Here is a 17,436-nt window from a genome sequence, read left to right as displayed (position 1 = left end):
AGATTTAGGGTATATTTTGATCTATTAGAAGAAAATTTTTTTTTAAAGATTTTATTTATTTATTTATTTATTTATTTTACAGAGAGAGAGATCACAAGTAGGCAGAGAAGCAGGCAGAGAGAGGAGGAAGCAGGCAGACAGAGGGGGAAGCAGGCTCCCCACTGAGCAGAGAGGCAGACGTGGGGCTCGATCCCAGGACCCTGAGATCATGACCCGAGCTGAAGGCAGAGGCTTAAACCACTGAGCCACCCAGGCACCCCTATTAGAAGAAATTTTATCCCAAAATTTTAAAGAAAAAATAAAAACCATATGTATACAAAAAATAAGGTTAAATACAATGAAGGGATAAAATACGACTATTAACAATGAAAATTTTAAAAGATTTTTTAAACAGATATTGATAATTTAAAAATGTTAAAATAGGAAAGAGGAAAAATTTTAAAAAATAGAATAAGAAAAAGATAAAATTAAAAAAATTAATTTTGCAATACTAAAGGATCATGGAGGAAAAGCCATGAATTCTATGTGCTGCTTTCCCCTACCTCAGCAGTTCCGCAGTTCTTGTTGATCCAGTGAACGTGGTCTTGGCTGGATGTTCTTGCTGATCTTCTGGCTGGGGCGGGGCCTGTTGCCATGATTCTCAAATATCTTTGTCTGAGGCGGAATTGCGCTGCCCTGGCCAGGGGCGGGGCTAAGTAATCCGCTGCATTTGCTCTCAGACCTTTTGTTCCCTCAACGCTTTCCGTAGCGCTTTGGAGGATGGGAATGAAAATGGCGGCCTCCCAAGTCCCCGGCCCAGAGGAGCCCAGAGCTCAGGGCCCCACACCTCAGTGCACCCTCAGAGGAAAACAGTGAATCCCTCCCGTCTCCCTGGTCTCTGGCCACGTTCGGAGCTCACCAGCCCTGTGACCAAATGTTTCTCTCTCCGGCACATGGACCCGTTTGGAGTCTCGAAACCCAGCAGATTCCTGCCGTGTGCTCGCACGCCACTCCTCCCAGAGGTGAGTCTCTCCGGCTCAGCCACTTGTGGGGTTCTGCCCGAAGAGCAGTTGCCCGACTGTGCCTCGGGTCACGGTTTAAGGTAACCGGAGCTGAGAGCCCCTCAGCTCCATCTCTGCAGCCGGCTTCCCCAGTCCCACTACCTGGGAGCTCTGCCACACTCAGACACCCCCGGTCTTTCTGTGATCCCACGGGTCCTGAGATCACACTGTCCCCCGCTAGGGCTCCATCCCCTGCTTAGCCTCTGGAGGGACGTCCCTCAGTGGAGCAGACTTCTAAAAGTTCCGATTTTGTGCTCCGGTGCTCTATCACTTGCCGGGAGCCACCCCTCCCCCCGCAGTCTACCTTCCTGAATGTTGCTTCGGATTCACTTCTCCACTTTCTCAGAAAGTGGTCGATTTTCTGTTGCTAGAGTTGCTGCTCTTCTAGCTCTTGTGGAGTTTGCAGGCGTTCAGAATGGTTTGCTAACTATCTAGCTGAACTCCTGGCACCTGATGACATCTCAGTCTCCTACTCCTCTGCCATCTGGCTCCTCCCTCCTCCCGTAAATCAATTTTTTAAAACATGTTTTGATTAAACTCATCTCTTTTAAAAATAAAGACCCTCTTCAGTCTACCTCCCTGGGGAGAAATTCTGAGGCGAGAGGAATTGCCAGTGGATATGTAACCATGGTGAGATCTTACTAGGATTTTAATTATTTTCATCTGTGCTCTGGTTACAAATAAGAACACATTTTGAGCAGTCTGCTTCTAACCCTGGCTTGTGACTGTCCCTGTCGGTATACCTTTTTGCAGAAATCCAGGTTTTTGTAGAACAGATATATTGTGGTATAGCTAAAGAACAAACGCCATTTTCTGGAGGATTCTTCCCAGCTGTATGCAAATTACCTCATTTAATCCCTAACCCTAATAAGAGCTTTTTGAGTTTGGTATAATTATGCCCCCTTTTGAGAACATTTAACTGTAATCCATGGTGTCTTTTGCAAGAATGAATCAAAGAACTCTCATATTATCCTTCAGTCTCCCGAAATGATAACATTTATCTTCTTTTGTTTCATTCTCTTTCTCAGCTCTGGTAAGTAAAGGGCACAATATCCCTTTACTTCTACATAGTTTAGAGTTTATTTCATAAAAATGAAGGCATACTACAGTAAAATTAAAATCAGGAAATTAACATTGATACAGTAATATCATCTTACTCAAGTTGCCTGAAACTGTTCTAGCAGAAGAAAAAAACAATGAATTTAGGTGTCCTGGTTCTATAAATTCCTTCAATCTAGATTTGTTCTACAGTTTTCCTTTGTCTTTTGTCACTTTAACACTTCAGGAGGGTACAATATTCTCTTGGGATCTTGTTAAACATGAGTTTGCCTGATGTCTCCTTGTGATTTTTGTTCAGGCTATGCATTTTTGCCTGAAAGGTCCAATGGTAGTTCATAACTTTATCAAAGTTATACAGTTAAAGTTGGGGCCACCATTTGAATGGCAACTGCCATTCCTAACATGATGGATAATTATGGAATTTCTCATACAGCATCTTTAACAAATGTTAATGATTCCTATAAATGTCACTGGAGATTTACTGGAGCCCCTACCATGTGACAGAATCCAGAGCAAGGAAATCAGAGAGTATCATAATATAGACTTATTATAGGACGTACATGTTTATTATCCATTATGTGGGAGATTAATAGAAAACTCCATCAAAGTCTATCCCGTATATCTTAGACTATCAATTGCTAAGATTCTATTTTGCTTTGTTGGGTTTTTTTTTTTTTTGGTATCAAGTTTCTATTTAAATTCTAGTTAGTTAACACATGGTGTAATAGTGGTTTCAGGAGTAGAATTTAGTGATTATTCACTTACATACAATACCCAGTGCTCATCATAACAAGTGCCCTCCTAATACCCATCACTCATTTAGCCCATCCGCCACACTCCTCCCCTCCAGAAACCCTCAGTTTATTCTCTATGGTAAGAATCTCTTATGGTTTGGCTTGGTCTCTCTTTTTTTTTTTTCTTCCTTCCCCTATGTGCATCTGTTTTGTTTCTTAAATTCTACGTATGAGTGAAGTCATATGGTATTTATCTTTCTCTGACTTATTTCACTTAGCAAAATATTCTCTAGCTCCATTCACATCCTTGCAAATGGCAAGATTTCATTCCTTTGATGGCTGAGTAATATTCTATTACATATACAAATATATCTCACATCTTCTTTATCCATTCATCAGTCAATGGGCATATCTGATAAAAGGTTAATATCCAAAATCTATAAAGAATTTACCAAATTCGGGGTGCCTGGGTGGCTCAGTGGGTTGAGCCTCTGCCTTTGGCTCAGGTCGTGATCTCAGGGTCCTGGGACCTAGTCCCACATTGGGCTCTCTGCTTCGTCGGGGAGCCTGCTTCCCCACCCGCCCCTGCCTGCCTCTCTGCCTATTAGTGCTCTCTGGCTGTCAAATTAAAAAAAAAAAATCTTAAAAAAAAAAAAAGAATTTACCAAATTCAACACTCAAAAAATCAATAATCAAGCTAAAATTTCTTACTTTACTTGCTTATTTGGCTCCTGTCTTGTTTTCTTGTCCTAAACATTTGTTATACAATATGTTTGATTCTGTAGCATTTCAAGGTAAACTAGTGATTTTCTTAAGAACATAATACAAACATTATAATCAAATGTCCCTGCTCTCCAGAAATTCAACTCCTAGTAGTTTTGCAAAAGCAGGTGATTTGTCTGTCATATCCCACTCTTTTAATTACTTCAAAATCCAACAACTTAACAAAGTAAATTGCAGAGGCTTAGCCCACTGAGCCACCCAGGCGCCCCAATATCTGAAACTTTTGTTTGGTGTATGTGTGTGTCTGTGCACATATGTGCACATACATATCTAAATGTGTGTCTCTTTCATGTACTGTGTGGAAAGGGAAAATAGCTTATTTATTGTTACACAAAGAAATTTTGGAATCCACTTATTTACTCGGTATTCAATTCAAACTTATACTTTGCTGTCATTTCCTACAGGTAACATAGGTGATATATTGTATTTTTCATGACTTTGCTTTTTCTCCTGCACATTATAGGTATTTCAAGGGCCTTCCTCACAGTCTCTACCCACTCTCCCCCAGCAATATACGTAGATAAACTCCACCTGGGAAAATTACCTTCCACTTCCATCCCTAGCTTTTTCATGAACATTAAAGCAGTTTCAGCCAGATTCTTATTCTCGCTGTTAGGGTTCCTCTTCCTTCCATTGGTAATGATCCTAATTCCTTTCCTACCTGATGAAATCTGTCTAAACAAAATGTAGATTATCTAATTTGCTCACCCTTATATGCTGAGTTCCTACCACAGAGTATGAGCTCTAGAAGCATTTGTTAAATAAAGAAATAAGCATGTATTCCTAACAAACAGGAATGCAGACCTATTAACAAGAGTGATCCTATCTTCCACTCTACAGTGGCCCTTCCTAAACCATCCATCCCTACCAAATTATTGAATCCTGTCTTCACAGGGCCAAAAGCATCCTTCCCTGAGACGGCACAGTTTAAAGGGTGAGGGAAATAGAAGAATCTCTTCCTGATTGGGATTACAGTAGAGCTGGATGTAAATTATATCTGGCTAGCAAAAATCCTTTGTTTGCTCCACACATTTTAATCAATGTCCTATATTTACGTGTTAGAAATTCCCACATAAAAACTCAGCTTGTCTTAAAAGACCATAAGATCTGGCAACATTAGATTCAGAGTTGGCTGGAGCTGGAGTGGCTGATTCTTCTTGATGGCTCATGTGTGTAACTTTTTCTTTTTGCTAGTTTTCCCTACTAGATTGTGAGTCCCCCAGAATCCTCATAGCTGGGACTCTACAGCCATGTGAGAATGGATGTGTAAATTATGAATGGACCGCAGTGCTTAAGGTCTATTTCAAGGAGAGCTTGCATAACTCTAAGGTTTGGTCCTCTGTTTGCTTCCTCACTGCATCTAGTTTGTCCCACAGAAACCTTATCTAATCCCGCAGCTCAGCTACCATGTCTACCATAAAGCTAAGTTCGCAAGCCTGGACTGTAATTAGAGATCTCTAACTCCCCCTCAGCCACAGACCTTTAAGAGCTTAGCCTATTATCTGGCCAAAACGTACTTTCCAACTGGTTGCCCAGTTTTCTGTAACACCAGCAGCAGCCTCCTCCTTCTCTCCCTACAGCCACACTCTGAGTTACCAAGCGCCCTTCATTCTTCAAAACAGTGACTGTCCCCATTCTCTTTCCTCTCTTCAAGGTCAAGCTTTATCATCTTGATAAACACTTCATTGCTCTCCTTGACTCAAGTCTGTGACTTCCAATACAGACTTATTCATAATACCAACAAATACTTATCAACTACGCACCACTCACTTAGGGGTTAAGGATACAGCAACAAGCGAAAGCAGGAGTCCCTACCCTATCCAATATGTGGGGGGTGAGAGGTAGGGTACAGCAAACAGGTAAACACATAACATCATCATACGAGGTCAGATAGTAGTAAATTGTGCAAAGAAAAGCAGAGTAAGAGAATAGTTAATGATATGATAGAGAGGGGCAACTGTTTTTTTTTTTTTTAATAACTAATTCTTTTAACATTTAGCTTCCTATACAATTAATGGGAATTTGTCACTTATAGGTTCCAGATTAAGCTGCACTTTTCTCTTGGTGATGTTGAGCCTATACCTGAAATAAAATCATACTTGAGGCATCCACTTGAGTACGCCTTGCAATTTTCCCTTAAAAGCAGTCTGTCACTGTAATCCAAGTAGGTAGTATAGCGGTTTGTGTCTAGGATGAAAGGCTTTGCTCTGTCAGGACGGTAGCTTCCTACCTTTACCACAAGGGGGCGCAACAGTCATTGCCAGGAGCCTGAATGACCACAGATAAGTTTGTTTTCCATACTTGGCTCCCAGGAATTTTTCTATTCTAGTGTTTTATCTCCTGCATGTCTTTCCCACAACAAAAGAGAAATTCCTTCTTCGCCCTAAAAAGAAAATTGTACTTTAGTTTGCTTGATTCTATTCCTCTGGCCACTAATTGGTTATTATTATTATTATTATTATTTTTTTTTTTACCAGATTCTTATTTCTCTGTTTTTAAAGATCAGGGTATCTAAAAAAGCACCAGTACTTTCAGAGAATACTTATTGTTGGGAATAACAATTCAAGGGGAAACAAGAAATTATCTTTCAATCAATGTAACATATTTTTGTCCCTCAGTTTGCCTGAAGTATTGAATGCGGATAGGTATTGGATACTTGCCAAATAGGAGAAGTTCTTCACTAAAACTGGGGGTTCCAATACTGAGCACATATACAATTCTAGGGCTAGCAGGAATATTCCAAATAATCTGAACTCAAATATTTCAGTTTACAAAGTGAGCACAGAGGGGTCAAAGGATGAGCTGAGCTACTTCCCTGCCCTTTCCATGAAACTGTGTTGTCTTTCCTGTGATCGTAAGGTAAGATCTGGGCAATAGTTTTGATGCAGATCTAAAATAGTTTTTTCACAAGTCTCACAGTATTATTCTAAGAATCATTTAAAAATGTGGCTTTGGGTTCTGAATACCACAAAACATCTGACATCCACACCCGGTACTAGGTGTTACTTAGCGGTTATCCAAGGAGATCTATCTGTTAGAAGCAAGGTAAATAATAATAATAAAAACAATAGAAATAAGAGTCGTACTCCATAAGCATGACTTCTATTTATATAAAGAAAATTCTGTGTGTCAGTGTAGGCATAACTTTCAGTAGGTACATACAGTCAAAATAGCTAAGATGTTGTAGGGAGAGAAAGAGACAAGGGAACAGGCGACATGCTTTCCTAGGAGGCTTTCAATTTACACTGTGTTTACTTCCAGAATATTTCAGTTTGGGCAACAAACATGTATAACTTCTGAATTTATGAACATTTAAGAGGCAAAAATTAAAATCATAAAAGGAAGTACCACATGGACATTATGGGAAGAAAATGTTACTTTTATGAAAGGCCCTTGAACTTGCTGAAAAGACAAAGACATCCATTATTTTCCCACTGCAAATATAGTCAGTTGGTGACTAACCAGTGAGCTCAAGATCCAGTTCTAATGGTGGCTCTTTATTGAATTATGAGTAACAAAGAATGGGCTTGTTTTGCAGGAATGATTAAAACATTCTCATGAGTTCTGTCCTAGTACATCAGCTACATGAAATTGACTATCCACCACAGCGAGTATCTTGGAGAGAGAAAGACATCGAGGCTTTTTTACTGCTCAAAGTTCAGGCTCAGGAGTGCGTCACCCTCCAGTGCTTGGTTCTTAAGAATGGCCAAGCCTTCCTAGACTTCTTACTAGTATCTTCTTATGTCCACTAATCCCCTATTAGCTTGGTTTATTAGCATGTAATTATATTAATGAGTTTCTTTGATCTAAATTGGCTCCATAGTTTCTCCTTTCCTAAAATTAGAACATAAGAAATTTGAACCCTTTATATATGTCTTGTCTTTTATATGATTTTGGTGCCTTTTATCAACAGGATAATTTATCTGTTCCCCTCATGTTGCCATAAGGAAAACAGTATTCAGTCTCAACTGGCCAACTTAGAACTGTATCAAACCCTTCTAATCCCTTTTATCTACATGGCCATTTCACTTTCAGATGAAGGAAGAGCTTTATCTGTTTGGTGAGCTCTGTGGGAATGTGACCTTCATTAATGCCAGGTTTCCCCATGGGTTGAGACGATTCACGCTCAAGTTCTTGTCTGTGAATAGCCCTGCACCTTGTTTATTGTTCTTTTTCTCCTGGGTTGTTCTATTCTCAAACAGAACATTTTCCTTCTGTTCCTTTTCAGCGTCCATCTGCTCCTTCCTATAAGGGATGTCTGCCATTCTCTACTTTCTCCACCTTAGACTGGAGAGGTCAAATCCTCATAACAGGAAGCTCTGTAGTGTACTCAAATCCAGTATTATCAGGGTAATTCTGATTCTGGATTTGGATCTTCATTTATCTCCTTGGATTAGCTCTGAATTGTTTATAACCATCGTCGGAACTGTGCATATACATAGTATCTTTCTTTAATCTCTAGAAGTGTAATGTGTATCTTCTCTCAGGCATCACAGAGTCACCTCAAAACTGACACACTCAAACTTAATTCATAATCTTCTTCCTTGGGTAAAAATAAATGGGCAAAATCTTGGTTCCCTTTTGAGCATCTTCTACCACAACAAATGACATTACCTTCCTTCTCATTGTGCAGGCCAGCCACCAGAAGTCTTCCCTAACCTCTCTTATCTCCCATTTTTAAGATCCAATTCATCACACTTCCCTCCATCCCCACCACGTCTACCCTATTCTAAAGCATCTCATCTCTCACCTAAATTATAACCATTGCCTCCTGATGGGGCTGCCCACACATTCTCTGGCCTCCGTTCAATGAGCTCACCATGTTACGGCCAGAGGCATCTTTTCAATGCCACGGTGGCATTTTATTTCTCTTGTAACAAAGGCAAAACTCCTGGGGCACCTGGGTGGCTCAGTCTGTTAAGCTTCCGACTCTTGATTTTGGCTCAGGTCATATTCTTGGGGTTGTGCGATCGAGCCCTGGGTCAGGCTCCCCACTCAGTGCGGTTCTGCTTAAGACTCTTTCTCCCTCTTCCTCTACCCCTTCTCTCCCTCCCACTCACATGTTCCTGCTCTAAAAACAAACAAAGCAAAAAAACTCAAGTCACATTACACATAAATAAATGAAAACAAAACTCCTGACATAAAAAACAACTGGAGTCAGCAAACCTTCCCTCCCAAGGGGCTACATAATAAATTCTTTACATTTCCTGGGCTGTGCTTTCTCTGTGATAATGAGTTATGGTAATGAACAAATGAGCACGGACACTGTAAGAAGAGGTGGCTGTGATCCAGCCAGAGTGTACAGAGAAACACACGCGATAGGCTGGCTTAGACTCACAGGCTGTTTTTGGCCAATGCCTGTACTATAATATTCTGCATATCACAACCCTCTGTACCTCTCTGTTCTCTTATGCAGGGTGTCCCACCCCCACTGCCACGTCAACATCACTGACTTCATGTTTTTATACTTCTCTGCCACCAGAAGGCCTTCATGTCCGTCCCTCTGCCTGGATTCTTCTGTTTTGAATTATCCTTCACCTGGTTCGATCTTACCTGTTCTCCAGATCTTAGTCCAAAGCTGCTTACTCAAGGATGTCATTCAGGGTCTCCCCACCCTTGTACGGTTTCTGCTAGCCTCAGAGACTTCCCTCCAGAGCACAGCTCACAAGAACAATTGTTACCTCTGCAATTAACTGAGTAATGTGTGTTCCCTGTGCTTCCTCCCAACTGTGAGATCCAGGAAGCAGAAATAGTCTTTCCTTTGTTTAACGTTGCATACCCTGGACCCAGTGCCTGGCCCTAGGTGGCACCTGGTAAAGTCTCATTGACTGAATACACGAATGTTGCATGCGTGAGTTATCCCCACGCCACCACCAGCAGCCTCCAATGTCCCATTGTGACTGACACCTGCCTTCTCAAGTCCTCTCTTCCTATATCATCTCTAGCAGTGTTTCTTCTCTCCCTCTTTCTGGGCTAATCTCCCTTTTTCTGCACACTTAGAGGAATTTCAATTGCTACTTTCAATCTCTGTGTCCTTTGTACATGTCTGTCTTTTCTGGTGAGGGCCCTTCTACCTTTCCTTTGGCTCCTGGACACTCATCATACAGATTTGTCAAATCTCTCGATCCAAAAACCTTCTGGAACATGTTTTTAGTAGAACATAGTTGCTTTTACTCATTCATTGCAATGAGAGAGAACATGTATTGTGAAAACCATAAGAGCATCTCAGTAGAAGGGAGATGAAAGAGGATTTAAAGATTAGGGAATATGTTGGTAGTTGTAGGGAGAGTTCAAGGAAGCAGGGCTTTTGCTTTTGCTCCGGATTGGTGGCTGCCCTCAGGAAGTGAGGACAGTTCTTTGATCCTGCGTCTTAATTCTTTTCTAGGAGGAAAGAGAAGGGAAGAAGGGAGCACAGCTGAAGCTGTATTTGGTTGGAAGGCACTAGTCCCAGTAATAGCCAGATTAGGGTAATTTGGGCCTTTTTAATCATTTGGCCAATGTTTCTGGTTTTATCTTTGAAGACATGGTTATGAAATGTTCTTGTTTTTGCTTTGATCCAGCACATTTACAGAATGGTCTTGCTGTGTTTCATCGTTCTCTGAACTTGTTTATGTTCAATAGAATGCTGTGGCCTGACCATGAGGAACAGGCCAGATCCCAGCGACACCGAGCCCCAAGAGCCAGCACCCCTGGGCTGCAGAGCTGCTTCCCTTTTCTCAGCGTGAGCCCTCCTGGGGAAGAACAGGTGCACACGGACGGGTGCCCAAACACACTAAGGTTCTCTGTGCTTAGTTCTGGTCCGATAGTCTATATCCAGGCAAGCTAACCTTGGCCGACATGTAATACAATTTCGAGAGTGGATACTTTTGTTTATCATTTTTCATTTTGTCCTAGCTAAGAAGTCACATTAAGTTATGAAGTTAGATAAATACAATTCTTTATTGAAAAGCACATGGCATTCTTTGGCCTTTGCTCATTATTATAATCACAGATAAGATAAACACAATAGCCTTCAATAATCTCCCCTAGTACATAATTAAAAAAAAAAAAAAATCCCGAGTCATGTTGCCAAGATCATCTGTGGGTTCTCAAGTGAGAAGGCAAACAACTGAATTCTGGACAAGAACCAACCTGCTAGCATCAATTCATAGCTGTGGCCATTGCCCACAGGTGAGGCATATCAAAAGGATTTATGAGTAGAAGTCAAGTGTCTGGTGCAGCCTGAGGACTGTAGTAAGGAAGGATCTATATCCTGTATGCAGAATTTGAGGTTTCATTATTACGATTAAATGGCCAATTGATAAAAGAGTTACATAAAGTTGCACTGAGAAATAGTTGAGAAAACCACCTCATCCATCCAAATCCATCTGGGAATCAGTAAAGCCCAAGTTATGAAGGTTTCTGGAAGTTTCTGTCCAGTATGTATTTGTAGAAGAGATTTGATCCTATCTGAGGCTCTACAAAGTCAGTGACTGGTCACCAGGACAATACTGAACAGAAGCAAATGCAAGGCCTTTGTTTAGACTTCATTTCTTGGCTGGAAGTTGTGGTGTTAAATTTGGAAAAAAAAAAACAAAACTCGTAGATTTCAAGTACCACACAATGTAAGGAATGCATATTAATATCATTTTTAATTTAATTGCATAAAATAACCGGCAGATGTGTTAATATTAGCATATGTGTGATTATCTGAAAGATAGGACATTGGAAGTAAGAGTGCTAAGAGAAAAATATTTAGAAATAAAAGGATTTCAAATGAGACCTCAGGAGTATACGGGATCACTAGATTTCACATGACTTAGAATTCTTTTATCTGTCCCTAACAAGGTCCTTCTCCCATCCCCCCCCCTTTTTTAGAAAAGTTATTAAATTTCTTTATGCTTTAATTTTTCAGGTATAAAGTGAAAATAACAATATCAGCTACTATCCTAAGAATTAAATTAAGTAATATATTTAGTGCAGGAAGAAGAGTGCTTGGCACATAGTAAGTGCTATTTGTTCACTTTTCTTTAGTTCTAGTATTTTCTTTTTTAGCAAATATGCTGATGCTGAATTTCACAGAAAAAAAATAGAATCATCAGAGACGATAATGCAAGTCAAGTGCAAAAAACAGGTCGCAGCTAGAAACGATTGCCCTTACTTGGTGATGACTCCCTTCTATCCATTTTTTTTTAAATATTTTACTTATTTATTTGACAGAGAGAGAGAGCACAGTTAGAGCAGCAGGCAGAGGGAGAGGGAGATGCAGGTTCTCTGGCAAGCAGCGAGCCTGATGGGGGGCTCCATCCCAGGACCCTGAGATCATGACCTGAGCTGAAGGGAGATGCCCAACCAACTAAGCCACTCAGACACTCCTCTATCCACGGTTAATGCTTCTACTGCATTACCGATTCTCCATCTTCCACCTCCTCAGGGAAGCTTTTTCCTAAATTCTTTCTCAACACACACACAAACACACAGGTGTGTGGGTACGTGCACGCATATGCTTCCGTGCCCCCCCATCTATAAGCTCTTTTATTTCAGCACACAACCTGATCTAGTCTCTCCTATTTAAAAAAAAAAAAAAAGCCTTCCAAGAGTCATGTTTTTTAAGAGCTAAATTTTAATTAGTTATTCTCTCTTTAGGAAATGAGAAGTAAAGATACCTTGTCTTCCTAACAAAAACATTTTTTTTTCTTTTGCAGGAGTTACCTAAACTCATTACTTCTCCTGTTTAAATGCCCGTTTTTACTCATCATTTCCCTGGAAATTTTCTTGTCTTCCAGTTTTTCCTGGGAAACTGTTTTCACACATTTGACTCATTCCTCGCAATCATCCTATGATAGATACCACTGATATTCTCCCACTTTACAGATGAGAAAACTGGGTTATAGAGCAGTTAAGTAACTTTCCCAAAAGTCACAGAGTTAGTAGAGACTTACTGAAAGTTAAGTTAGAATTTATAAAGACTATAACTATATTTAAGATGGGAAATATGTGCAAAATAATGTTATCCTAAAAGTAGAAAGATTATCCTAAGAGTATTTTATTTTTTCACTATTGTGCCTTATATTTTCATCCCTTTATTGCATTTTAAGCTTTAATGAAAGCAGGCATTTTAAAAGTCCCCACAGCTCATAGAAGAATGCTGAATTAATAGTGATAAAAATAGTAGCCTGTATTTGCATACACTTATGTATGTAAATAGCACTTACTATGTGCCAAGCGCTCTTCTTACTGCACTAAATATATTACTTAATTTAATTCTTAGGATAGTAGCTGATATTGTTATTTTCACTTTATACACAAAAAATTAAAGCACAAAGAAATTTAATAACTTACCTAAAGCCACTGGGTTTGCAAATGGCAAAGCCAGAGTTTGAACACAGCCAATCTGGTCTACACTCAGTGCTTATAAGCATTGTTCTATAGTAATCACTAAAGGCTTATGAGTGATTAAAGAATCTACTGAAACATATATTTCATTATAGCATAATATAATTTGAGACACAATTTATCGAACCAAGTTCCGGATTTATACTCTTGTGTAAACCAAATAAGAACACAGGCTAGGTGTTCGTGAATCATACTGGGTGAACTAAGAATTGCATTTGCAGAAATACACCACTCCTTTCTCCCAGGAAAATACTGGTCATTAACTAATGTCAAATTATCAATGATTTTTGAGAATCACAGCCATAAATTTTGCACTTATTCAATAACATTCTTTAAATGTTATCCTCTAGATACAATGTATACTGCATATTAGTAAAACACAGCTCATAAAATTATACAGGCATTTAGCTATTTAAATATTAAGATATTTAAAATAAATATTCAGATATTTAAAGTATAGTTGCCAAAATAAACTTTCTAAACTAGGAATGACTAAGTGATGATTCCTCTTCAGACACAATCTTATTTAAGCAAATATAATTTATTTTCTAGAGTATTAATTTCATATTTCAAAAGAGAAGAAAACAAGCGATGATTAAATGCAAATTTCAAGATAAAACTTGGAATTATTCTCAAGTTCTTGACTGCAGCTTATCATGAAACAAAAGTAATATCTGCCAAAAGAAGATAAACAAGTGTTAACGATAACCACAATTATAAACCACTGTTGAATTGAGTGTGTGTGTGGAACACTAAGAACTATCCTTAGATCCTTTTTTTAGATGAGTCCATTCACAATGAGACAAGATACATAATAGCCAACAGAATACATGCTTCATTGTTTAAGACTTACTGAATCATCAAGCAGACCTATTAATGAGGCATTGGGATAACATGAGGACATGAATCACTACTCCTTTAAATTAAAAAAAAAAAAACCTAGTTTCTTATCCAAAGAAATAAAGTTATATAGTATCTTATATACATTTCTAGCATAGAAATATACAGTAATCACAGAATATAAAAGAAAGGGGATATCAAAAACTGTCACTACAGGAAAAAAAAGGACATTGTAGCACGATAAAAAAGAGAAAGAGTTAAAAACTGAAAGAAAATTAACGATTGATAAGAATGCACAGACTTTTTCCTCTCAAACATTCTCTGTTTCCATATTTTCCATATTTTCTAGAATCAACTGATAATGCTTTTAAATCTTTAAAGTGTTACAAACTTCTGCTACAAAAACTGAGAATAATTATTTATTTGAAATGATTAGCAATTGGAAATAGGAAATATAACTCCTATATGACTTGAAAACCATAACTTTTATAATTTCAAGGTTAGAAGTTAGTTTAGCAATAAATAACAGTCATCAGTCAACACCTCAGCAACGTAAATAATAAATTTATAGTGCCTCCATTGTAACATCTCTATAAAATAAAAAAATACATATCAATTTATATCTCCAATAACACACTGAACAATCACCAGACTATGGTATCATCTAATTTGAGCTACCAGTAACAACTAATAGTAGGAGTTTCTAAAAAATTCACCTAATCTATGTAAGCAATGTACACACCCTTATATATCTTAATTAAGCCAAATAACATAACTTATTCACATAAACAATTATAGGTATTCTGACAAGAAAAATCATTAAAATCAGAGGGACCTACCTTCTCCAAGACTAAAATCCAAAAGTATTCTCCCCTGTAACTAAACTTTAGCTAATTTTGTTGGTAGGTAACAGAACTTCCCTAACTGGGTCTACATCCAATTACAAATTTCCAGGCCGGCAATTACATGTTCTGTCATCTTCACTCAAAAACGACTAGAAAATGTACATGCATTCCAGAAAAAAAATATTAGAAATCAGTGCATATATGTAAATATCATTACCCATGCTAGGCTTCTCATTCTTGCCAGAGTTTATATCAGACAAGAGGACTTTCTCCTGGGTCATTTATCTCCATCAATGCTCATTCTTAAACTCACAGGAAATCAGGGCTTACTTGTCTTTGATTTTTAAATAAACACAGGTCTTCATAGGTGAGGGAGAACCCCCACTAACAACTTTGAATCATTTCCTTAAAATTCTCAGAAAGTTCACTTGACCAGACTCATTTTATAGAAAACAACAAATCCTTATCTTCAACAAACTCCATTTCAAGGCAGTTTGGGGGAGTGGGGGAGACAAACAGACAAAAACAAAAACAAAACACCACAGGTGGAAGCAGTGTTTGGGCAGGCAGGAAAAGAGATAATCTGAATTTAAGTGGAACGTTTCCAGGAACAAGAACACAGGCGAGCTTTTCCGTCTTCTTCTCGTTCTTCAGTCTGATGCGGAGATCCAGATGGAACTCCCACTTCCCAGTTAGTCAGCTCTAGCCGTGGGCTTCTGTCCTTTGAATACAGGTAGGGATTCCTAGCCTCTGCATATGGAGGTGGTCCTCTCACTTTGCTGTGAGGACCTTCCTAGGATGCGAGAGAGTATGTGTTAGATCCTTGTCTGTATCTGATTTGGGGACCAGTGAGTTAAGGCATAAGGGTTTGCATTGCCGAAGAAAGAGAAAACCTCCTGAAGACAATTTCATTCCCATTGGGGACTTTTTTGGGTTCCCTACAAACTCCTCCAGAAAGCGCTGAAGCTGATTCACTTGCTTCAGGGACACACTTACTGTGGCCAAATTTTTTATGGCACTTGATTGTGAGATCTTAGATTAGCAGTGTTGCTTGGCAACCCACCAGCCCCCACCTAGATTTTTTCATTTTGACTTCCCTAAATTCACATTTTAAACTTTCAGAAAGAGCACAGATGGTTTTAAGTTTTAGTATTTAATATTTGCAAGGAAAAAAAATGTTCAATTCTAATTTATTCTCCTAGCACAAGAAATTCTAAGTTTTTGTGCTAAGCAATTCCATTTATACCCATGTAAAATGTCCTTGCCATTTCCCTCAGTCTCCACCCAGCTGTTCCTACCACTACCCACACTCAAAGAATGTCTCTCTATACGCATTTGTGGACTTAATTTCTTCTCTAGAGAGGAATGTACAGTAATTGAAGCAATGCCTCAGTCTAACATCATATCATGACTGGTAAAGAGAGAGAGAGATGGGGAAGGAAGGAAGGAAGAAAGAAGGAAGGGAGGGAGTTTGCATCTGAATTGTCATTCAAGAAATTGCTTTCCTGTATGTGAAAAACACTACTTCCAAAGAGACTGTACGGAGTAAATATTGTTAAGATTCCAACAAAATGTCATAAGAATGAATGAACATTTCTCCAAAATTTAACATATCGACAAATGTTTTTAGAGAATTTAAAAGAAACTTGTCAAAGTATAGCTTATTAATAATACAGAGTACTTAACACATTAAAAGATGAGCAAATGATTTATAGAAATACCTGCAGTAGAGAGATATACTCAATATCCTTGTGGATGATAACGTTGATGTGGATTATTTAATGACAAAGATGTCAACAGTCTATTAGATTATTAAGTTTAAAATTTGGTTTCTAAAATTGCATGTAGAATATGACCCTATTTTTTGCTAATATTAAACTGTGTGTGTATGTATGTAATAAGGAGATTAGAGGTGTCCCATTTTTTAAATAGTATGATTACAGGTGAGTCTCGTTTTTCTCAGTTTTTCTCCATAAATACATCCTTCTTTGATACACGTCATGCAGGGGATGACGTTGATGATCCATTTCATACTGTTCTTACCGTGCAGACTAGTAAGCTCGTGGATGTCCTCTCCAAATACACTCTTCTCTGTGCCTGTTTGTGATAATCTTTCCCTTTTCCAGCAGGTTTCCTATTAGATTTGGCCATTAGCATCGTACGACGGAAAGGCAAGAACAGGAGGAAGGGACATACTTTCTATTTGCTGGTTTCCGTGGGTGTCCTCCCAGCCAGGGCCTCTTACATCAGCAGCAGTGACAATTTATTTCATTCACTCCGCAAAGCACTCCCAGAGCCCCCACCCCTACCCCGTGGTGCCAGGGTAAAGTGGGCAGTATACTCTCCCAGTTACTACCACCACTTACCAAGTCTCCTCCAAACCCGCCATGGTCGAGTAGGGACCAAAGAAAAGGCTCTGCAGCAAGTCCAGGCTGCAGGGCCCTTTGCTTCTCCCCCTGCAGACTCCTAGAGGCAGATTCTAGAATTCTAAGTATCTGTGGTGGACGGGGCTGCCCCATGGAGTCCCCGGTAGGAGGAGCACGGTGCAGACCTCTGGGCTGTGGGAGCAAATCTGCATTCTCCTCAACATATTCTTTTCTTCTTTGGAGAAAGTTCCTGGAGGGCTTTTCATTCTTGTGGAGTCTTTTTTTTTTTTTTTCTTTTAAGATTTTATTTATTTATTTGACAGAGAGAGATCACAAGTAGGCAGAGAGGCAGGCAGAGAGGGGGTGGGGGAAGCAGGCTCCCTGCTGAGCAGAG

This window comes from Lontra canadensis, unplaced genomic scaffold (genome assembly GCF_010015895.1).
Source record: "Lontra canadensis isolate GAN:19392208 unplaced genomic scaffold, GSC_riverotter_1.0 scaffold31, whole genome shotgun sequence".
NCBI classification, from domain to species: Eukaryota; Metazoa; Chordata; class Mammalia; order Carnivora; family Mustelidae; genus Lontra; species Lontra canadensis.
This window is presented reverse-complemented; position numbering follows the sequence as displayed.